Consider the following 9,359-nt stretch of genomic DNA (forward strand, 5'->3'; position numbering starts at 1 on the left):
AAGCCTGGGTGTTGGAAAAAAAGAAAAATTCTACATCTTCTGATTGAGAAATCCGGAGCGCTCAAGGTGGGCTCCGCGGGGCAGTGTGACTGTTCCCAAGGAGTGGCTGTCACAGCGTGGAGTGAGACAAGGGGTTTGGGGAGAATAGGGTGAAGAGAGCCAGCTCATCCTCCCCACCCTCACAATCTGACCCCCTCCTCTCAACCCCACCCCCACTCTCAGCCCGGAAGAGGCGCTGGCAGCCCAAGGCCCGACTCGCGGGCGGGGAAGGAGGGGACGCGCAGCCACAGCATTGTCTGGGAGGGAGGGGAGAAGCTCCGCCCCCCCAGGGGGGGAGGGCAGGCGGGAGAGGAGGGGAGGAAGAAAGGCGAGGGAAGAGGGGTGTGGGGAGAGATGGAGTGCGAGAGAAAGAGGAGGAGGGAGCACGATCGGACCGGATAGGGGCAGATAAAGGCATTGGAGAGAGCAAAAGGGCGAGGAGGGGTGGAGCTGGAGGGAGGAGGGCGGGGCGCCAGACCCCCAATCGCGAGGCCGCCGCCTGCCCGGCCCGGCTGGATTTGAGCTGGGCCCGCGGACCTCTGACCTACGCGCGGGCTGGAGAAGCCACCCGGTTGTGGCACCCCACTTTCCAACTCCAAGGTCTTCGAGGCGCGCGCGAGATGCAACCGGCTCGGCAAGCAGGCAAGACGCGGGGCGCGGGGCGTGGGGCGCGAGGCTCCAGGCGCGGGATGCGGGACGCAAGGTGAGGGATACCGGGAGGTCCTCTCTCCCCTGTCCCCTATCCGCCTCCCGCCGAAAGTTGTCCCACTGAGTCGCCTGCCTGGTCTAGGTCCGCCCCTCCGTCGTCGCCTGTGCCTGGTCTCCTCCCTGGTTCCCCAGACACGGGCGATTCCCGAGGGCACCCACTCCACAGGGGCCGCGTAGGCACGGGGCCGCAGCCCGCCAGCTTTCTGGCCAGAGAAAGTTGTAGCTCCAAGCTCGATCTCCCGCTCCGACCCCTAGGGTCCTTCCTTCTCTTCTCCATCCACGGGACTCCCTGGCGAGGTGCGGCCCAGCAGCAGGTGCAGGGATGGCAGGCCCCGATCGTCCTGGGGAGTGCCCGACCCCAATCCCGTTCCTTTATTCCCCGCCGAACGGAAGGTTTCCCAGAGGCGGGTTCCAGCCTACCCGGCGGGCTCCCTCTGACTTCTGAAGGGCGCAGGATGCGCAGGAGGGCCCCCTGTTCCCCCAGGCACTTCCCCTTTGCAGTCTTCTCGCCCGCCTCCGGAGCGGGTGTCTGAGGTCGTTGGGGAGCTCGGCTCTGCGTCCTCCGGGCCCAAGAGAGAGGCAGGTGCGTTGGTCGGACCCCGGGCCACTTCTGCATTTCGAGCGTCTGCTTTGCGTTCAGCCCTTAAGCCGCGAGAGCCGTGGGCACAGCGGAGAGGTGCGGTGGCCCGACAAGGAGACCGAGGGTGCCATCTTACCCAGGGGCCATCTGTGGGCCCTGAGTTGTTCACAGCAGCTCTGAGTCTCCGTGACAGGAGGAGCTGAGCTCGAGGCTTCTCAATGTTTCCATGCACTTTATTCCCAGGTGTCTGGAATCCGGGTCCCTAGAACGTGTTCTCCCAGAGGACAGAGGCCGTGTCTAGAGCCGGCCAGGTTTATAGTAAGTACCTTACATGTGATGAATGAATTTTTGAAGCAATGAGCTGACAAATAATAATTTATCTTGGAGCAGGACTGGGTTCCTGCCACCATTGATCTTGGTACAATGGGAGGAAAGAATTAGAAACAATGATTCTTTTAAACAGCGGCCTGTGAGTTAGAGCCAGGGGCCTTCTTTCCGGAGCATCTGGATGAGGAATCTGGAGTTGGAATTATTTTACTTATCAATCTACATTTACTTACTGAGAATTTTTTCATCAGGCTGTCTGAAGAATTACAGAAAACTTCTCACGAGTAAGATATGTTGGATTGTTTGAGGAGAGTTCATTTTTTTTAGCTTGTGTCCCAATACAGTGTCCCAGAGACTAAGTGTGGGGTTGGCTTAGGAGGTGCCCATTTGGGATCAGAGACTTTGGGCTGGGGCCATGAGTCTGGGCACCAGCTGTGCTTTCTCCTCTGGACAGGTCAGCTGATGCCTGGGAGCTGTGGTGATACAGTGTGACTCTGGGGGATAGAAGAGGGCCTCAAATGATGGCTGAGCTCAGAAGGGGGTAGTTTTGGAAAGATGGTAGCTCTTGCCCTGGGAGAAGGAGATGGAGGCATACCAGGCAGGCTGCCCGGGCTCCTGGGCGTCTGGGCTGGTACAGTTCGGGATTGTCTGTGTTGGGGAGGCTGGAGGTGAGTCTTGCTTCAGAAGATGGGAGAGCAGAAGTGGAGTATTAGGGAGACTAAACAACATTTGGGGTGCAGCCTAGACATATCCCATGCTCCTCTTCCTTCATTTTTTTGCAGGTGAAATCTGTTAGAAAGATGAGGGGCACATTTGGGGAGCCTGGCTGAAAGTAGCCAGGGAATCTGGGGTCCTTAGCCATGCCCTCCTCCAGGGGAAGGTGGAGGTGTGTCTTCTGCACCTGGCTGAGTGGGCAGTACCTGCACCTGCTGTACCTCTAGCTGGCAGCATCCCCACCTTCTTGAGGGTTGTCCCTGGGGCTCCAGAGCCCACCTCTCTGCATTTCTGCATGTCTTCTGTTTGGAGGTTCAGGCTCTCCAGTTTGTGTTGTCTTAGGAGTCAGTTGGGAGTGGTAGACAACCTTACACCTTATTTTCAACCCCTCAGTCCTTCTCATTCTTGGATGTACTTGCCTACCTGGGACCTTTCAGTCATCTGTTGCTTTTGCTTTGATTTCCTCGTCTATTTCCTGGGACGCCGGAGCCAAGCCTTGTGTCTGCCTTCTGTGCTTGAACTGCTTAGGAATGGCCGAGAGAACTGGCTGGAGAGGTGCCCAGGACCGCACATCTTGGCATCTCTGCTGGACCGTTAAGCGCTGGACTGCGGAGCTTGCCAGGAAGGGGTCCTGTCACCAAAGCACAAGAGGACCTTGGCCTGATTATTGCTTTTAGTCCTCTCGGATACTTTGGCAGGAAGTGTGCTAACTGGAGGTGTAGAGGTGAGACCAGGTTGCCAGAGAACCCCATGCAGAGCATGGAATTTTGGATCACCCTGGGTGATCCAAAAGCACCTTTTCCTCTCCCCCAGAGTGAGAAACTGAGTAGATCTCCTCCATGCTCTTGGACTAGAACAAGACATCCAGTCTCTGTCTTCCAGTCATAGTTGCCGAGAACTGCTGTAGCTGGCTTTATAAAACCAGGGCAGCAGTCCCCTCCCACCACTCTTCACAGTGTGGTCCAGTGATTTATCCCAATGACACACTGTCCTATTTAAACACCTCCCCGCCTCTCAAGAAGAATTTTAAATAAATCCTTAAGTTGGAGTAAGCTCCCACAGGCCCATGATTGTGGTTTCATTTATTTGGCCTGCTTGTGGGTTCCCATGGAGGACATGGAAGGGAGGAGATGAAGCAGGAGGCACAGGACAAACAGGGCACAGTAAACATGGATAGCCTTCAGATTTGGCTGACTAAGTGACCAGGGGGTCATTTGGAGTCATCCCTGGAATGGCTGTAATCACAGGAGTCTGTAATCACAGGTTGGGATGACAGCTTGAGGCTGCAAAACTCCTGCCCAAGGCAGCTGAGGCTGAACCAGAGAGGGCCGCCTCTCACAGGAGAAGAGGGTGGGGAAGGGCATTTGGCTGATTCCTGTGGGATGAGCAAAGTGACTTAGAAGGGCTTTTTCTATTGTATTGATAAAAATTGGCAAAAAGATACCTTATATTTTTATTGGACGTGTCAATCAAAAGTGATTTGGCAAAGTAGATTTACTTCATCAGCATGGTGCTTTACCCATAGTTGGCACTCAGTTAAGTGTTTGATTAACTGTTCATTTCTTTAAAAGTAATTGAAAACAGTATTGAATTGCATTTGCTAGCTGTTTTCTAGCTAGGATGCAGTGTCAGCATCCTTCTCACGTTCCTTTGGCCTCAAAGAATGACTAATAGGAGAAGATGCATAAATACTCCAGCTCCCCTATGTCTCCCTTGGGGTAGATCTGCTGGCTCTCAGAGTTGCCTAACAAGACTGAGTTCCAGTCGCTACTTCTGTGTTCACTTTCTCACTCTATTCCACTGGCACTTGAACTCTTATCTTAGGACAGTCAACTTCTGGGTGAGAAACCTAAGACAAGCTTTAGTCTATAGATAAAAATTATTTGAAGTCTCTGAGTCTCAGTTTCTCCAACTGTAAGATGGAAATGATAGCTATCCCAACCGGATGTTGTGCTATGTGCTCAGCTGGGCAGACAGCAAGCATTCAAACATTTGCAGGCTCATTGATGAGTGTAAAAAGGGTGTGATAGATTTGGGAGTGAGTATGATGATGGACCATGGAGAATTATAATGTTATCCTTAGATAAGGTGAGGACACTGAAGTCACCTGCTTCTGGTTTTCACATCCAGATTGTGACCAGTGATATGCTAATAAATGTTTGACAACTGGCTCTGCAGGGAGGGGGATAAAACTCTGTTTTGTGGTGTTTGGTGGTTTTTATAGTATAAATATACCCACTGTGGCAGATTTCAAGCTACTAACTTGGCATCACTCAACACTGAGCTGGGAGGAGATGTGCTCTGTCAGCCCCTGAGAGCCAGCTTCAGCACACATCTCACCATGTCTGACCTGGGATGTGTGTGACCTCAGTGATCTTGATTTCTAATTTTGTACATAGGGTAAGGAGGATAAGAACTGTACTTGGTGTCAAAATTTGGGCTATGTTTAAATGAACATACCATCTGCCCTGAACTGGCAGATCCACTGTGTATGAGACTCTTCTGGGGTTCGTTTAATGATTATTGAAATGCGTATGCTATGGGACTTTTGGGGCCTCACTTTCCCTATCTCCAGTGCTAAGGGTGGGATGATTGTACATGTCCCATCCAGCTTTTGGTCTTGTTGGGAAGAGTCCATTGCATTCTCCTTCTGTCCACACAAGAATAAAACCTTTAACGAAAGAAAACATTTCCTATGTTCACACTTATGTTGCTTACCATGGGACCCAGCACTGGGCTATCCTAGAGTTTTGGTATTGTATTGTCTTTCCTTCTGGCACAAGGGAATTCCGTAAACATTAACCCAGTAAAATTCTGCCTTCCTTGTGTACCAGTTTCACTTCATGACACAGGCATAGTGTGTCCCCAGAGGAAGCCTGGTGGGTAGGGAGTATGGGCCTGGTGTCTTATGGAAAGGACAGTCCCTATGTTCCTGAACTACTATGTAGTATCATAGGCACCCAGGTGGAATCCAAGAAAGGCCCACGTGGATAAAGAGATTTTTATATGACAGAATTCAACATCCCTAGTGTGGTTTTACTCATAATGCTTTGTTGACAATCCTCCCAAGGGAGTCCCTGATTCAGCCACTCCACCTGCAGGAATTCTCATCCTAAGGATACAATTGGACAAGTGCAGAAAAATATGTGCATGGTGATGTCCTTTGCAGCATTATTTATAATAATAACCATAACCACCACAATAACAAAAAAAATGGAGACTAAATGCCTAATAATTGTAAACCTGTTAATTATGGTATATCTATATACATTGAAATAGCACGTGGCTACAAAGAATATAGGATATAGATGTATATTTATTAACATGGAGAATATATATTTCTGAAGAGCAGGTTACCAGACAATGTGCTATATTTAGGAAGGAGGTATGGCAAATTTTTGATAGTGATTGTCTCTGAGTGGTGGAATTTGGGAAGATTTTGATCTTAAGCTTTCTTTTCATATTAAATATTTTTTATTTTTGATTATGGTAAAATATACATAACATAAAATTTACACTTTTAATCATTTTAAAGTGTATAATTCAGTGGCTGTCTAAGTCTGTTTTGGCTGTTATAACAAAGTACCACAGACGGAGTGACTTATAAACAATGGAAATTTATTTCTCACAATTCTGGAGGCTGGAGGTCCAAAATCAGAGTGTCAGCAGGGTCAGGTGAAGGTCCCCCTCCAGGTCACAGACTTATTATTATATCCTCACCTGGTGGAAGTGGCTAAGGGGCTCTGTGGGGTCTCTTTTAGAAGAGCACTAATCTCATTCATGAGGGCTCTACCCTCATGACCTAATGATCTCCCAAGGGTCCCACCTCCTAACACAGTTGCCCTCTATATCTATAGGTACCACATTCAGGGATTCGACCAACTGTGGATGGAAAGTATTTGAAAAAAAGTTACATTTTTGCTGACATGTAGCATGTAGCTAGGTTTAGGGTGGTTGCATCTGTCTTGAACATGTACAGACATTTTTTTTCTTGTCATTATTCCCTAAACAATACAATATAACAACTATTTACATAGTATTTACATTGTATTAGGCATTATAAGTAATCTAGAGATGATTTAAAGCATATAGGAGAATGTGTATAGGTTATATGCAAATACTACGCCATTTTAATAAGGGACTTGAGTTTCTGAGGATTTTGGTATCCGCGGGGGTCTGGAACTGATTGATTCCCTGTGGATGCCAAGGGAGGGCTGTACCATTACATTGTGGGTTAGGACTTCAACATATAAGTTTTGAGAGGATATCAAAAATTCAGACCATAGCTGTGGCATTAAGTGCATTCACAATGCTGTATGACCAATACTGCTATTCATTTCCAGAACTTTACCATCATTTCAAACAGAAACTCTGTACTTATTAAACACTAACTCTCTATTCCCCTCCAGCCCCTGGTAATCTCTGTTCTTGCTCTCCTTGTGAATTTGTGTATTCTAGGTACCTTGTAGTAGTGGAATGATTCAATAATTGTTCTTTTGTGGGCCATAATCTTTTTGCTTACCTATATTTTTAAAATTAAAAAAAAGTGTTTTACTTATATAACAAAGAGGAAGAGAAAGAAAGCCTGGGAGAGAGCTGTGGTGTCTTGTCTGGTGGTTTCACTTCAGGCAGGGCCACAAGGTTTCGGCCATCTTTCCTGCCCCTGCATCACCTGGAGTGGGGGGTCAAAGACAGGCAGCTGGGTTCAGCCCTTCTGGCCTAGCGCTGACCTCAGTTGTGGCTTGCTGGTCATTGGCAGCTGGGCCTCAAGCCCCAGGATGGCTGCCGCCAAAACATCTCATCTTGGGGTTTTCTGTGTGTGGCGGGATTGAGAGGGTGTGCTTGGAGTTCACACTGCCTCGAGCCTGACAGCTGTCCTGGAGTGAGTGAGGTCCAAATGAGGTGAAGTGAGTGGTTGAGACCATCTTCCTTGAAGATTGAGAATGAGAGCCTCTAACATGGAGAATATATATTTCTGAAGAGCAGGTTACCAGACAATGTGCTATATTTAGGAAGGAAGTGTGGCAAATTTTTAATAGTAATTGTCTCTGAGTGGTGGAATTTGGGAAGATTTTGATCTTAAGCTTTCTTTTCATATTAAATATTTTTTATTTTTGATTATGGTAAAATATACATAACATAAAATTTACACTTTTAATCATTTTAAAGTGTATAATTCAGTGGCTGTCTAAGTCTGTTTTGGCTGTTATAACAAAGTACCACAGACGGAGTGACTTATAAACAATGGAAATTTATTTCTCACAATTCTGGAGGCTGGAGGTCCAAAATCAGAGTGTCAGCAGGGTCAGGTGAAGGTCCCCCTCCAGGTCACAGACTTATTATTATATCCTCACCTGGTGGAAGTGGCTAAGGGGCTCTGTGGGGTCTCTTTTAGAAGAGCACTAATCTCATTCATGAGGGCTCTACCCTCATGACCTAATGATCTCCCAAGGGTCCCACCTCCTAACACAGTTGCCCTCTATATCTATAGGTACCACATTCAGGGATTCGACCAACTGTGGATGGAAAGTATTTGAAAAAAAGTTACATTTTTGCTGACATGTAGCATGTAGCTAGGTTTAGGGTGGTTGCATCTGTCTTGAACATGTACAGACATTTTTTTTCTTGTCATTATTCCCTAAACAATACAATATAACAACTATTTACATAGTATTTACATTGTATTAGGCATTATAAGTAATCTAGAGATGATTTAAAGCATATAGGAGAATGTGTATAGGTTATATGCAAATACTACGCCATTTTAATAAGGGACTTGAGTTTCTGAGGATTTTGGTATCCGCGGGGGTCTGGAACTGATTGATTCCCTGTGGATGCCAAGGGAGGGCTGTACCATTACATTGTGGGTTAGGACTTCAACATATAAGTTTTGAGAGGATATCAAAAATTCAGACCATAGCTGTGGCATTAAGTGCATTCACAATGCTGTATGACCAATACTGCTATTCATTTCCAGAACTTTACCATCATTTCAAACAGAAACTCTGTACTTATTAAACACTAACTCTCTATTCCCCTCCAGCCCCTGGTAATCTCTGTTCTTGCTCTCCTTGTGAATTTGTGTATTCTAGGTACCTTGTAATAGTGGAATGATTCAATAATTGTTCTTTTGTGGGCCATAATCTTTTTGCTTACCTATATTTTTAAAATTAAAAAAAAGTGTTTTACTTATATAACAAAGAGGAAGAGAAAGAAAGCCTGGGAGAGAGCTGTGGTGTCTTGTCTGGTGGTTTCACTTCAGGCAGGGCCACAAGGTTTCGGCCATCTTTCCTGCCCCTGCATCACCTGGAGTGGGGGGTCAAAGACAGGCAGCTGGGTTCAGCCCTTCTGGCCTAGCGCTGACCTCAGTTGTGGCTTGCTGGTCATTGGCAGCTGGGCCTCAAGCCCCAGGATGGCTGCCGCCAAAACATCTCATCTTGGGGTTTTCTGTGTGTGGCGGGATTGAGAGGGTGTGCTTGGAGTTCACACTGCCTCGAGCCTGACAGCTGTCCTGGAGTGAGTGAGGTCCAAATGAGGTGAAGTGAGTGGTTGAGACCATCTTCCTTGAAGATTGAGAATGAGAGCCTCACCTTTCTACTTCAAGCATCCTTTGTGTGTTCCAAATTCTGTGAAATACCCACATGGCAACTGTGTGTATGGCTGATGAATGCTCTGTCCACAGGCAGAGTCAGTCTGGCTGGGGTGCAGCTGGTGGGGTCCATGAGACCCCAAGTACTCTGGAGAGATGGGCGGTAGCCTCAGATAATTGGTGCTTTCTTCCTAAAGCTCCATATAGGATATTATAGTTGATCATATGGACATTTGGGACAAGGATGTGTCTCATGTATTTGATAGGTTGTGTATGTGATGGAGTAATTGGGGATATGGTGCAATGGGGTGGAGGTGGGGTAGGGAAGGTGGTGTGTATGCTTTAAGTCAAGTCTGAGGTAAAAGGAGGTCAGGAATCTTGGGGACCTAGTACTTGGAAATC

At 47.6% G+C, this 9,359-nt stretch overlaps 1 protein-coding gene across 1 annotated transcript in view; it reads left to right on the plus strand.

The window, feature by feature from the left end:
* Nucleotides 1–391: 391 nt before the first annotated feature.
* The window catches only part of RASSF2 (Ras association domain family member 2), a 36,925-nt gene continuing 27,957 nt past the window's right edge, over nt 392–9,359 (plus strand). Inside the window, exons 1-2 of the mRNA XM_006921621.3 lie at nt 392–742; nt 1,571–1,645. The gene's annotated coding sequence lies outside the window, so the exon portion shown is untranslated. The remainder of the gene's footprint in view (nt 743–1,570; nt 1,646–9,359) is intronic.

Source organism: Pteropus alecto, unplaced genomic scaffold (genome assembly GCF_000325575.1).
Source record: "Pteropus alecto unplaced genomic scaffold, ASM32557v1 scaffold45, whole genome shotgun sequence".
NCBI classification, from domain to species: Eukaryota; Metazoa; Chordata; class Mammalia; order Chiroptera; family Pteropodidae; genus Pteropus; species Pteropus alecto.